This window comes from Tyto alba, unplaced genomic scaffold (assembly GCF_018691265.1).
Source record: "Tyto alba isolate M040663 unplaced genomic scaffold, T.alba_DEE_v4.0 Super-Scaffold_39, whole genome shotgun sequence".
In the NCBI taxonomy this organism is placed as follows: Eukaryota; Metazoa; Chordata; class Aves; order Strigiformes; family Tytonidae; genus Tyto; species Tyto alba.
The window spans coordinates 14765834-14778337 of NW_024881314.1; the positions used below are offsets into that span (position 1 = coordinate 14765834).

The 12504-nt window shown below is 56.0% G+C and overlaps 1 pseudogene; it reads right to left on the bottom strand.

Moving 5' to 3' along the window:
• Positions 1-238: 238 nt before the first annotated feature.
• On the bottom strand, positions 239-9393 carry LOC122154356 (annotated as a pseudogene).
• Between the last annotated feature and the right edge of the window lie 3111 nt (positions 9394-12504).

Below are 12504 nucleotides of genomic sequence, written 5' to 3' on the forward strand. Positions count from 1 at the left end.
AATACAAATACTCAATGGCAACTTCTTAACTAGGTAAACAAGTCCCATGCTTACTTGGAGCTAGTTACAATTCGTTAAAGAAAGGAGAAGAGAGAAAGAGAGAGAGACAGAGACAACTTGTCTGTTAGATTTCCCTTCCCTTCCTTAATACAATGCTTAAGGAACCGTCCTGGATCTTTGTGGCCAGCCCAAGTAATTAAGAACCTGGGCGTCACAAGGATGAGGCAGGTCTTAATATTCAGAGCGTACCCACACCTGTGCTTATCGTTGTAAGATGTTTCAAGACTCCCAACAATGTACATTTTCGGTTACAGTCCCTGTATACGCACAAGACTAGTGAAATACTCAAGGCTGTCCGAGAGAGGGTATTGACATAGCCAAAAGCTTCAGCATGATGAGGTTCTGCAAAATCAAGTTCTTTCACAAAACAGTTTTTATTAACTCTGTGCTCCACCTTCCTGCACGGAGACTCCATAGGAGACAAGAGGACGGCAGAGTTTGGATCACTCCGAGTTAAGTCCACTAGGGTAGCAGAATCATGGACGCTTCCAAGAGAAATTTCACCCAATTCCTTCAGTGAAGCAGGTGGGATTAGAGGGCAGGCATCTCGAGCTCTGAAGATGTTCTGAATGAGCTACTCCACATCTAGGCTTTATGGCACCAGGTCAGTCGGGATGGCCTGTTCCACCATCACCTTGCTGATTTTCTCCTCCTCCTGAGAAGAAGTTGGTTTTTCATCCAGAACATTTTCAAGCATCTCTTGATACTCAGAAGAACTGGAGGGAGCTGGATCGCTCGACCCAGAAGTTGTGGCGGTCAAAGGCTCTTCAAATGAATCAGTCCCGTTAGCGGTGTCCTCATTAAGAAGCAGCCCACTGCCTGCCACCTCCTCCAGAGCTTGGTCCTCAGTGGTGAAGGCTGCCTGGCATCGTGGCACACAACGCTAACGGCTTCCCCTCTGAGTCCTACGTGGACTCCAGGCACTGCTCATCTCTCACAGAGCTCTTCTGAGCCATCCCCAGGCCCTGCAGCAAAGATTCCAGTTTCTTGTTTGCAATGCTTATGGCTATGAAGTATTTCTGAATTATTTTCTCTTTCTCAGCCAAGCTGTTTCTCATGCTTTCAACAGCCTGCTGGAGTTCGTGACTTTCCCTTCTCGCTTCCCAGAAGTGCAGCTCCAGCTCCACATGCTTACACTCTTCCTCAACCCAGTCTTCCTTCATCCGTGCCAGCTGAGCCTTGAGCTCTTCTATTTCTGTTTCCCTGCAGCAAAAGCAAAATGCAGTGGCAGTGCTGTGGACGGTCAGTGAAAGAGTGCAGCGCTTGCCGTCTGGCCTCCTGCCTCGCCCTGGAGGCGATGGGAAGCAGCTGCCCGGATGCGTCCCCCGTGCCTGCCAGCAGCTCGGCACCTGCAGCCAGAGCCAACACGGGCCTCGGGCACAGGACGGCTCGGGGCTGCAGCCCCCGCCTTGCTTTGCACCCACCCAGCCCCGCGTGGGGCCAGGGGCTGCTGCCTTGGCCTGCGAGGAGTGGGGAGAGGGGGCCCCCACGTGAGATCCAGCCCGCGCAGATGGAGAGGTCGGGGCGATGTGAGCGGGACCAAGAGCTCCCTGGGCCTCTGGCCCTGGGGCTCCGTGCAGAGCCCGCTTTGTGCCCACCTGGGTTGTGTGTCACTGCTTCGCTTCGCGTCCATACAAAGGGCTGTTGTGAACCATTCAGTCCCCAAGGGGCAAAACCACCAGTGGGCACGCTGGTGTGTGTAAGAGCTTTTCTTTCGCTAGGGGAGAAGGGGGGACATTGGTAGACACCTGTCTCTGAGCGAGGTGGAACAGGAGATGGAGCAAATACATGCTTGCAGGTAAAAACCATTTGATGTAGAAAAGGTCTCAGTGCTAAATCAGGCTGGTAAAAAACTACCCTTTAAAAATATCCTATTGGGCAAGTTCACTGAGCATCACGATGAAACCTGAAACAACTAATCAGTCTGATCATATTTCAGATTTCTTCATGAAATCTTTACATGGTCAGAAAATGAGAAAAAAGGTCCTGGATTCCCACCCCAAAACATTCCTGAGTAAATCATTCTAACTCTGGTTTCCGAAGTGAAATATACCTTTCTTGAAGTTTGCTCTCAGACTCCTTCAGCTTTGTTTTCAAATGCTGTACTGTAACGTCTTTCTACTGCAGATGACTCAAGTACTGCGCTCGGTTTTGTGGCTCAATGCCGTGGTTGTCACAAGAAATGTATATCCCTGATCGCCTGGAAAGGGAAGAAACCCGAACCGTCACAGAACATCACTCCTAGAGGTCTTCAGTCCTGCCAAAAAGAAAGACTTCCCATAGACCGATACAAAGCTTGACTCATTTGGGGCTCCCCAGTGTCCTCACAAGTGGCTCCTCTGGCAAATCAACATCCCTGAGGAAACAGCTGGTTTGTGGCTGTCGTGCAGAGTTTACTATCTGCTGTCCTTGGTTTCAGTGCCATGCCATCAAATGTGACATTTAACTTTAAAATACTTTTACAACAAAAACTTTTTAGAACTAAAAAACCTTCTTTTTTTTTTTTTTTTTTCCTCCAAATACAGCTCTTTTTTTGTTTCTTTCTTGTATCACAGTTCTCATCTGTGTTAGTGTTGCCTGAGAGCATAGTGTTACCCAAATTGTTTTAACACTCACAATACTGATACTGTATGTATTAGCTGCAAGACCAGACCTAGTCGTCTACCTCTGCACTAGCAACACTTGCACTATCCCGGAAAAAACTGCTGTGCTTACTCGAGAGAAAAAGAAGATCTTTTGCTTCCAGCAGCAGACATGGGGACTTGATGCGCTGAAATAGTGCCTGTGCTGCTTGAAGAGATGAAATTGGCTTCACTCCCTGGAAAGACAAACACAAAGACTGTTTTCAAAATAACAGCAAATCACAAGCATTCTCCCTTTGTGCCCTCCCTTTGAGAGAGGGCCTGGCTGTGTAAAAACGTCCAGTAAAGCCATTAGAAGCAGCTGGAAAAGTGGAGAGAATTCAGTTGTAATACTCACTGTTGGAAGGACCTGCATGTTTAAGAGACTGAGATTAATTTATCCTAGAAACCTTTAACTCACAGCTACGTCTCTACTTCCCATCTTTAACAGCATAAGCAGTGTGTTTCCAGGAAGCACTAATGCTGCTTCTATTCTAGTTTAATATGAGGTTGCTCCTGCGAGGTTGTTTTTGTATTCTCCCTCTGCCCCTGTCTCATTCTCTCCACGACCATGAGGTCTAAAGTCAGTGGAAGAAGCTGAGGATGTGCCTGGGCATGCCGAGAAGCAGGTCGGCTTGAAAAGCGCCCAACAGCTCGGTGCCTGGCTCCTCTCTAAGACCAGGGTGGGTGTTTCACACCGCACCAAAGATATCAGGGTCCACACAGGAGCAGGCCGAGGAAAGCTCCCTTCTGCTGCCTGATTTACTGGGGAAAGGATCCAGCTGGGATTTGCAGGGCCACATTTAGCTTTGAACTGGGAGGAGGCTGCACATCCCCTCCCCATCACACCACCTGGGACACGCACAGCATCCAGCAGTAAGGACCGGACGAGGAGACGGGGTTCCCATCCTCTCAGCTTCTCATGGCCCTCTGCAGGAGGTAGGATGCCTGCCTGTCTTCATTACTCCCTGCTACGTGCTGGAATCCAAACAGGCCTGAGTTCCCCACAGCTCCCACTTCCATCAGAAGACCCTACCCAAGACCTGAAACCAACACTTTCTCCTTGTCACACATAACACCACAGAACAGGACTGGCAAGTCTGTTTTATGGCTATTCTGCCTGTTACATTGCTACATTCACATGTGAAAAAGAGAAAAAAAAAATAAACAAACCTCTCTCAGTGGGGTCATTAGAACGGTTGCTCTCACAAAGGTTGTTCAAGACCAGGTCAAGCTCAGCAAAGACCTGCTGAGCAAACGCCCGAGCTGCCGACTTCTCGGAGGTCTCCTCCCGTGCCTGCAGCGGTTCTGTCTGCTGGCGTTCGCGAGGTTCCTGCCGAGACAACGCCGCCTGTGAAACATTCAGGCTTTAGCTGTCACTTCTCTGATCTGGAGGAACGACTCAGCAAACAACATAATGACTGAGGACATCAGTATATGCAGCACCTGGTCCCTCCAGCCTCTATTTCTGCAAAAAGCGTTCACAGGAGAAAGTGCTGGAAAGCAGGCTCGCATGGCACCTGTGCAGTAGGAAAACCCCTGTGGGCTAGAGGGGAACTTCTTACTTGATGTACTGGTTTTATTTTTGGTAAGCCTGGCAAGCATCTGGTGAGTGGCCAGACTAAGCCTTTCCTGCTGCTTTAGTGTGCCCTGATCTCCAGACACGTGGCTTTACTGGCATGGCAAACAGAGATGACAGTTAGCTGTGGGGCAAGTGGAAGGTGGTCCAGGATTTTCTGCACTTTCCAGCATTCGTGGGTGTTTTTCTACCCTGTTTGTTATAACAAACGGGAAATCTGACTATATCCTTAGAAGGCAAGACTGAGAAAACACATGTGTAAAGTTGAGTAAGAATGAATAATAAAGGCTTTCCTTTTCTGCTTACTCCTGATTGGGAATTACTCATACTGAGAGCTTGGAAATCACGGGTGCAGGTGCGCTACTACTTAGGTTTTAAGGTAGAAGGATACTTTTTGGAATTTCAGAGCCTTGCGAGTATTCGTTTAGGGCATTATCATCAGGAACACAGCTAAGCTAAGTACTTGACTTAGAACTGTACGAGGTACAGAAAAAAATTGCTCTCAGGCTTGCCTTCTTGATGAGCCATCTAACGAGGCAAAGTCACCAGAGCATGACTGCTTCCAAGAAAACAGTCTGCTCCCTCGGTTCTGCCACAGAAACTGACTGCAGATAGGGGCTGTTTTGCTACAGGGTTTGTGAGCCCAGCTTTGCCTCATACCTCTCCTTTGTCGGCTGCCCTGGCCATGGCTCCTCCGCCCTCTGCCAGGCTGCAGAGCAACGAGGGTGGTCGCTCAAGGGGCACTTCTGCCTGACGTACCACGCCCGCCTCTATTCCGTGGTCCCCAGGCTCATCTGAACACAGCTCTGGAAAGCAAAGGCATAAGGAATGACACGTGTTGGGGTCAGATGAGCTTTAACAGCCATGACTCTGCCTGTTGATTCCACAGGCCGAATTACATGCTAAGAATCTGCTGCAAAATGATTCCTCTGAAGGAAACTGGCAAAACCCTGCACCCCAAGTGAGGAGCAACCCTCTGATGCCATCTGCTGCCCTCCTCGGGAAGGGTCCTGGCAGCATTGTCACTCAGCAGATGTCGGTCATCACAGTCCAGAGCGCCGGCTCTCACCGTGAAGAACATGCACGTTCCCTTCCTACCTTGGCCAGAAGAGCCCTGGAGGTGAGAGCACATCTGAAATGTGGGCACTTGGTCTGAACCGGACCTGTCTCCTACGGGAAAGCTGAGAGACCTTGCTCGGAAAAGAAGGGCTACAGAGGCCACAAGACAACCTGCATCAGTCAGACGGTAAGAGACCAAAACTTTCAGCGCAGACCACCTCGTTCTGGGAGAAACCCAATGCCAATGGAGAAAAGCCTGGGGGCCGCCGGGCAGCAGTGCAGCAGGCTTGGCAGGGCGCCGGCAGTGGCACTGTTCACAAACCTCAGGCCACGTCTGAGGAGCATCTGGAAAGACCAAAGCAAGAAGCCCTGGCTTGTGTGCCAGGAGGTGCACTGAAACCTGAAGAAAGGTCATCTAACCTCTGGGAAAGGTCACCCTAATTCACCCGTGTGTTAATGTTCAAAGCGGTGACTTCCAGGATGTTACCAGGGCAACGGTGAGAGAACCGCAACACAAGGGGATGCTCCCAAATGCCCCATGAATTGCCTTTTCCAGGTTCATCTGGATCCACGTGCTTTGAGTTGGACCTGAAATTCAAAGCTTTACAGCATTCTACCTGTCTGCACATCAGCGTGCTCGCTGCTGTCCTCAGGCTCAGGCGCTTTGGGCTCCAGCTGCATCTGGGTTCTCTTGCTGCTTGGGCTCTCTTGCTGCTTGGCCAGGGCTCTACTGCAGTCTTCTTCTCGGTGCCTTTGAGCCTGAGGACAGCAATGTGGGATACTCTGGGCAGGCAGCAGGAAAAAGAATCCATCCCAGATTACTTTCCGTGTGGAAGTGGTAATCCTTCTCCCCACAGGGAAATGAAGACAAAGGCCTTTGGCCCCACAGACTTGCAGTTCAGGGCCACGAGCCTGAGGAGGGGGGAGTCGTGGTCTCTGTGCCCCACAGGGGTGTTTGCTCCCAAGGCTGGGGCTGCACCCAGCTCCTTGGGACCTGCCCACAGGGCACTGCCCCAGCACCCTTCTTGGGTGCTGCGTGGTCCAGAAAAGCCACAGCCGAGCACCAGTCACTGGCGTGGAGCACAGGGGACATGGGCTGCCCGTCTGTGCTCTCTGCCCCAGCACTGGAGATTTCTGCCCAAACCCCACCAGGGAGAAAGAGGCCTCTGTCTTGATGGCTTCCCATCCCAGAAAAGCTGACCTTCCTCTCCTGAGGCGTCTCCCACCCATACACAATGCCAAGGTGGAGAAAGGTAGCCACTGCTTACTTTTGCCTGGCACTGAACCAGAGTCTCGATGATCTGGGCAGTCATCGTCACCGGCTAGACAAGAGAACAAAGGCCAAGTGGGAGACGCTCCTCTGATGGTCTGTGCTAGAAATCAGCGTCACTCCTTGAGCCAGCTGGAACAACTTAGACACTTACAGATCTGCAGAGGCCCAAGACCGTCACAAGGAGATTAAGCGAGGGCAGTGTGGTCACTCGTGTTCCCTGGGCTGTGCTGCTTTGCCTGTGCACAGGGAACAGACAAAGGAAGAGCTCTGTGTCACTGAGCCTGGCTTTGCCCTCTCCCCTGCCAGCCCGTCCAGCACCATTTGCATCCAAACAGCCAAAGAAGTCCAGGCGCAAAAGGGGCAAGTGGCGACAGCCGGATCTTGACTTGCCGTTACTTTCCCAAGGCAAGGCTGAGCAGCTCGGGCAGTGCTGCCCCGCAGCTGCCCCAGCAGTGCGGGTACCTCTGCCCCAACCCTCGAGCTGCCTTGCAGCTGCAGCTGGAGCATCCCACCAACTGCCACGGTGGCACCAGAGGTTTGCTACTCCAGCAGGGCCTACCTGAGGATGGCGTCCAGCCAGAGTTCTTTCACCTCTTGCGAGCTGCAGGAGACAGGAGAACCAGTATCACACCCCACTGCCACCAGCTAGGTGTTGTGCAGTTTTCCCTCTGGAGAACAAAGTCAAAGCCAAGGAGGGTCTGCTCATCACGCAGCCTCGTCTCTCCAGGAGTCCCTTTTGATGCTGCAACTCTGCAGCCTTTGGGATGACCCTGGGCTGAGGAGTGCTGTCGCAGACACGGGGATTCTCCAGAGCGGGGAGCGACAGCCCAGCTCTGCCAGAACTGCACCTGGGTTTTCCTGGGAGCAAATGGGACCACCTGTCTGCACACAGCTCCCCGCCTCAGCCCACGCCTTGCCTCACCCCTTTGACAGCGCACACCTTGTGCACGGGCTGTTTCCAGAGGGGAGAGGCTCAGCTCACAAAAGAAGCTGAGCTGCAAAACGCTGCCCAAGCAAAGCGGTGCCTCTGCTTTCCCTCCCCGCCCCGTGCCATGGACCTGAGGAGCCAGCTGGGCTCTGAAGGCGAGCACTGGGCCAGACAGCCCAACGCCTGGGTGACACGTCACCACGACTCACCCGAAAGTGACCCCGCAGGGGCTGGTGGGCCAGACGAGGATGAGGGTACAGCTGCAGTCCAGGCCCAACGCTGCGTCTTCTTGTGCACACCCGCACGCCGCCTCCTCCTGGCACAGCACCCACAGCTCGCTGAGACGCACACTGTGCTGCAGCCAGAACCTGCTGCCACATCTGCAGCCAGGAAGAGCAGGGGCTGATGGTGAGCTTGCCTTCTGGGGGGGCACCCATGGAAATCCTCCTTGGGAGAGCCGCTACAGCTGACAGAGCCCGGGGAAGGGTTGCCCAGCTTCACAGCTCACCCAAACCGGCAACATCCTTGCCGGGGACACCCCCTGACTCTTGTAGCCCTGGTTGCTGAGGGGCCAACCCTCCCCAGAAAGCCTCCCTGGGACTTTCTGGGCCATTGGAGCAATGGCCAGCCCGAGAGGGCTTTGCGAGATGCCTCCTGAGGGCTGGTATTGGAGGCAGGAGGTGGGAAGAGAGAGTGCTGCCATCCTCTCTTCTTACCTGCGCTTGGCAAAAGCAAGGGTGTCTTGGAAAAGCAGGAGGTCTCTCCTCCTCGTCCTCCCATGCCAGGTCACCTCCACACAGTCGCAGCGGAGGAGCTCGGGATGCCGTCGGGACACGAGGGCACCCAGCTGGCTGCCACCAGAGCTGCCCCTGCAAAGGACACGGTTGAGGGCGTGAGGCACGCGGCTCTGCCGGGAACAGGCCGTGCCCGGTGCCAGAGGGACAGAGCAGGCACGCACCGGGAGAAGCAGGAGGGCAGCTGGCCCATCGTGCTGCGGCCAGGCAGACACTTGTGCTGCGGAAGCGCTCAGAAAAGGGAAGAGCAAGGCCCCGCAAGGCCTTCCGAGGCTGGGCAGCGATGTCCCCGTGCCAGGGTGCTCCTGCCAGAGCCCGTCTCTCCCCAGCACTGCCCGCGCCAGCACAGTGCCGCACCGGGAGACACTGGTGTCCGTGACACCACTGGTGCCCCTTGTGATGCGCGGGGGGGCCACGCCCAGGGCGGGGGCACACAGCGGGCGGGGGGGCTCCGGGGCACCAGGAGCAGCTCCTACTCGAATGGCTTTTCCCACACTCCCAGCAAACAACAGGAACTCCCTCCAAGCTGAGGGTCCTGAACAAGGCAGAAAGCTGCGGGCAGGAGTCCCCTCGGAGCCAGGAGAGACGCTCTGTGCCCGGCCCCTGCCAGCTGAGCCAAGGCCTCCCAAAAGGCCCTTCAGCACCTCGGCTCCTGCTGCCGCCACCTCTCCGCGCATGGTGATGTTCAGTCCTTCCATCTGGTCCTCCAGACTGTTCCCAGGGCTCAGGCCAGCCTTGGAGAGACTCTGCGCTGCAGAAAAATGGGTAACAGCCTGGATTTCCTGCTCCCACCAGGCTGCGCACAGGCAATCCTCGGCAGCAAAGCGCTGACAGCTGTGCTTAGGGAAGACACAAGAGCGGTGAGCTGAGGTCCCAGTGAGCACGCCAGTGTCAGCCCAGCAGTCCCACCAAAGCTGTCAGACTGCCCCAGAGCCCAGCCCCTTCGGTGCCACAGTGCATTTCTCTGCTTGGGCTGGCTCACAGACCTCCTGTCCCAGGGCACGAGCATCATGCCACAGGCCCAGCGTCCTCGAAGGCACCTACCCAAAATGTTCTGCTGACATCAGAGGCATGTCCATGCCCGAGAGCTGCTCAGGACTCCTGGCAGGCAGCTACCGCAGTCCATTTGCTGCCTTTGGAGCAACCTGAGCTCCCAGGTAGCAGCCCCAGACTCTCCTCTCGGGGAGCGGGACCTTAGCGGGGCGGGGGTGCTGTCATTTGCTGCCAAGTAAAAAGGGAGCAGCGGCGTCCCAGGGAGCAGCCCAGGGAGCTGGTTCTCTTCCGAGGCCACCAAAGCAGCCTGCCTCTGCCCCGGTTTTGGGGGAAATACAGAGTGGCGCAGAGATGTTCCTCGGTTATTCAGAAGAGGGGCTGGGGTGGCCTTGGATGCCTCCATGTGATCTCAGAGGGAACATGGTGGGTGTCAGCCCTCAGCATGGTCAGGCCTTGGTGATCCCAAACTGCTGCAAGTGTGTATTGGGGGGTTTCTGGGGGCAGGACATGGTGGTGTTGCATGGAGAAACTCCCGGGTCCCTTCCCGTGGCTCCAGTTTCCCTGCTTTCCTCTGGGATTAAAATCCCTGCTCAGGAAGGGAAGAGCAATGGAAGGGCAAGGGGGGGGAGGAGCTACCATTGAGGAGGAGAAGGTGTGATGGGGAGGAGGAGAGAAACAGTGGGGTGTTTGAATCCAGACACCTCCAGAGCAGAGATTGCCCTTGGATCCAGATCTGGTCCTGGCATGAGCCCTGCTGTGCCTGGGTCTGTCCTTAAAACAGGCTTGGGCAAGGGTGCCAGGTACCATCCCTGCTGCAGACTTTCACGTGCTCCCTTTTCCTTTCTCCTGGTACAGTTCTGGATCAGTGGTCGAAAGGGGTCACTACGTACTTCTGTAGCCAGGAGCAATGCCCTTCCCTCGCCAAAGGGTGGCACAGTTCTGCGAAACCATTTGCCTGATCTCCTGCTACGTGGTGGTAAATTGGCTGGACTGCAAGGAGGAAGAGGTGGGAAGTGCTGCTTTCCACGCCTGGGGCCGCAGTGGGGGGGGTCTGTCTCTGCCCAGTGGGGTGTGAGCAGAGGGGTGAGGGGAGGAGGGCTCCCTGACGGGAAGTAGCCGAGTCCTGGGGCCTTTCTGCAGGGAGGGCTGGGCCACCAGCATGGGGAAAAGCTCTCTCTCCTCCGGAGTGAGCCCTTCTCCCGTGGGGCAGAGGGGAAAGGGAAACCCCTGCCAGCGGGAAGGGCAGGCCAATGTGCAGGGGATGCTGAGCACTGGGCAGACCTTCAGCCCTCCAAGCAGAGCCTCTCCTTCCCTCTTCAGGACAAGCAGGCTGTCCTTGGGGCGGTGGCCGCCAGGACGGGGGTCCTTCTGCGTGAGGAGCAGCACCGCGAGCGTGCCTGGGAGCAGCTCCTCTGGCTCTTGCACCAAGATCAGGAGGTGCGAGACACTTCCCGGGTCAGCAAGGTGAGGTGTTGCGCAGGGCCTGGCGTGGCTGCTGGAGTGGTTCTGTGCCAGTGCCACGAGGTGCTGGGGAGCTGTGGGGTGCCAGGAGGAGCTGAAAAGCCCTTAGGGAAGGATCGGGGAGAGCAGAGAGGCCTGAGGCTCTTTGGGCAAGAAAAGAAAAACCCGGGGTGGGGGGCAGGAGGGAGGCAAGAATCCCTACGTCTCATCTTCTCATCAAGGGACGCACTGCCACCTCCCTGAGCTGTGTGGGAAGAGCTTTGCCCTCATGCCCAGGGCCATGTCTAGTGCTGTCCAGTGAGAGGGGCAAGGTCTGCTGAGTGAGAAGTGCCAGGAAACAGAGTTGTCAACACTGGTCTCTGTTCAGAGGCAAGAGCCCCTCCTGGTGCTGCTCCGAGGGGAGGGCAAACAAGAAGCCCTGTGCTGGGGGATGTAGGGTTTTCCCTGGGAGCTGGTGTTAGGGTCTCCCCTTTTATCCCAGTGGTGCTGGGTTTCTCCTTTGCCAAGTGCCTTTAGGTGGCTTTAGCCTCCTCTTCCTCCCCCATTCTGTTGTAGAATCCCCAGCTCTGTCCTGGAGGTGCTGGAGGGAGTTCAGACCCCAGTCCCACGGGGCACGGCTCTTGCCATCAGCACTGCTGTGCACCGCCAGGTAAGGGGAGCCTGCGTCCTGCCGCCGGCCTGGGGCCCACACGTGTCATTGCCGTGGAGGGGGAAGAGCTGCCGGCTGGCAGGGCAGGGCAGGGCAGGGCAGAGCGGGGCAGGGCGGGGCAGGGCAGGGCGTCCCTCCGCCAGGACCTTCCTGCAGGCCAGGAGCATGCCAGGATTTGTGATCCTTAGGGCTGCAGGAGGCCTGACCCTGGCTGTTTGGAATGGGCCCGAGGGGCAGCCCAATTCCCACAGCAAGTTCCCTCTTGGCCAAGCCACAGGAGGATTCCGGAGCATCGGCACCCTAAGGACTGCCTTTCAACACTGCTCAGCCTCAGCTCCCGGGGTGCTGCAAGCCTCTGTGTGCACCCGGGGCCACCGTGGGGTGGGCTGGGTTTTGGCTGTGGGTCCCGTGCCCAGACGCCCCAGGGAGAGGAGAGCGGAGAGCATCGTTTGGTTTCAGTCCCTCTCGGCACTGACGCAACTTTCTCTAACACGGACCTTGTTCCCACAGCTCTCTGATGTGAGCCAGGAGCCTGGCCCGGCCCATCAGGCAGTGCTGTCCCACTGCATTGTGCCGCAGGGTGAGGAGAGGAGGCTGGGCGATGCCCCGCTGTGCTGTGGCAGCTCTCTCCCTCTCCTTGGTGGCTGCTGGTAAGTGCCTGTAGCCGGGGCAGTCGCGTGGGGGGGTTCTGGGCTGCACCATCGGACTGGTTTCCCCAGAGGTACTATGGTCTCTCGGCTTCATGTGAGCTCCTGGAGCTGTGTCCTGAGCTGGTGGGGCCCTTGGGTGCTGGTGCTGGGTGGCTGTGGCTGAGGAAGGGCTGGAGGTGTTGGGTTTGGGTTCCTCGATTAGGGTGAACCCAGCTGTGGTTTAAGCCACTCTGGAGAGGGCTAGTAAATCCCCTTTCTGTTTTCTCTTCCTTTCTCCTCTGGCCAGGAAGCTGAGGCCACCTCTGAGCAGGGAGGAAAATCACAACTTGCTGTCAGTGTGCTGCCAGAGTGTCCTGGTCTGTGCTTCCGAGGAGCAGGTGAAGAAGCACAGGAAGACAGTGGGGGCAGCTGTGAGCATGCGGGTACCCCCCGGCCAG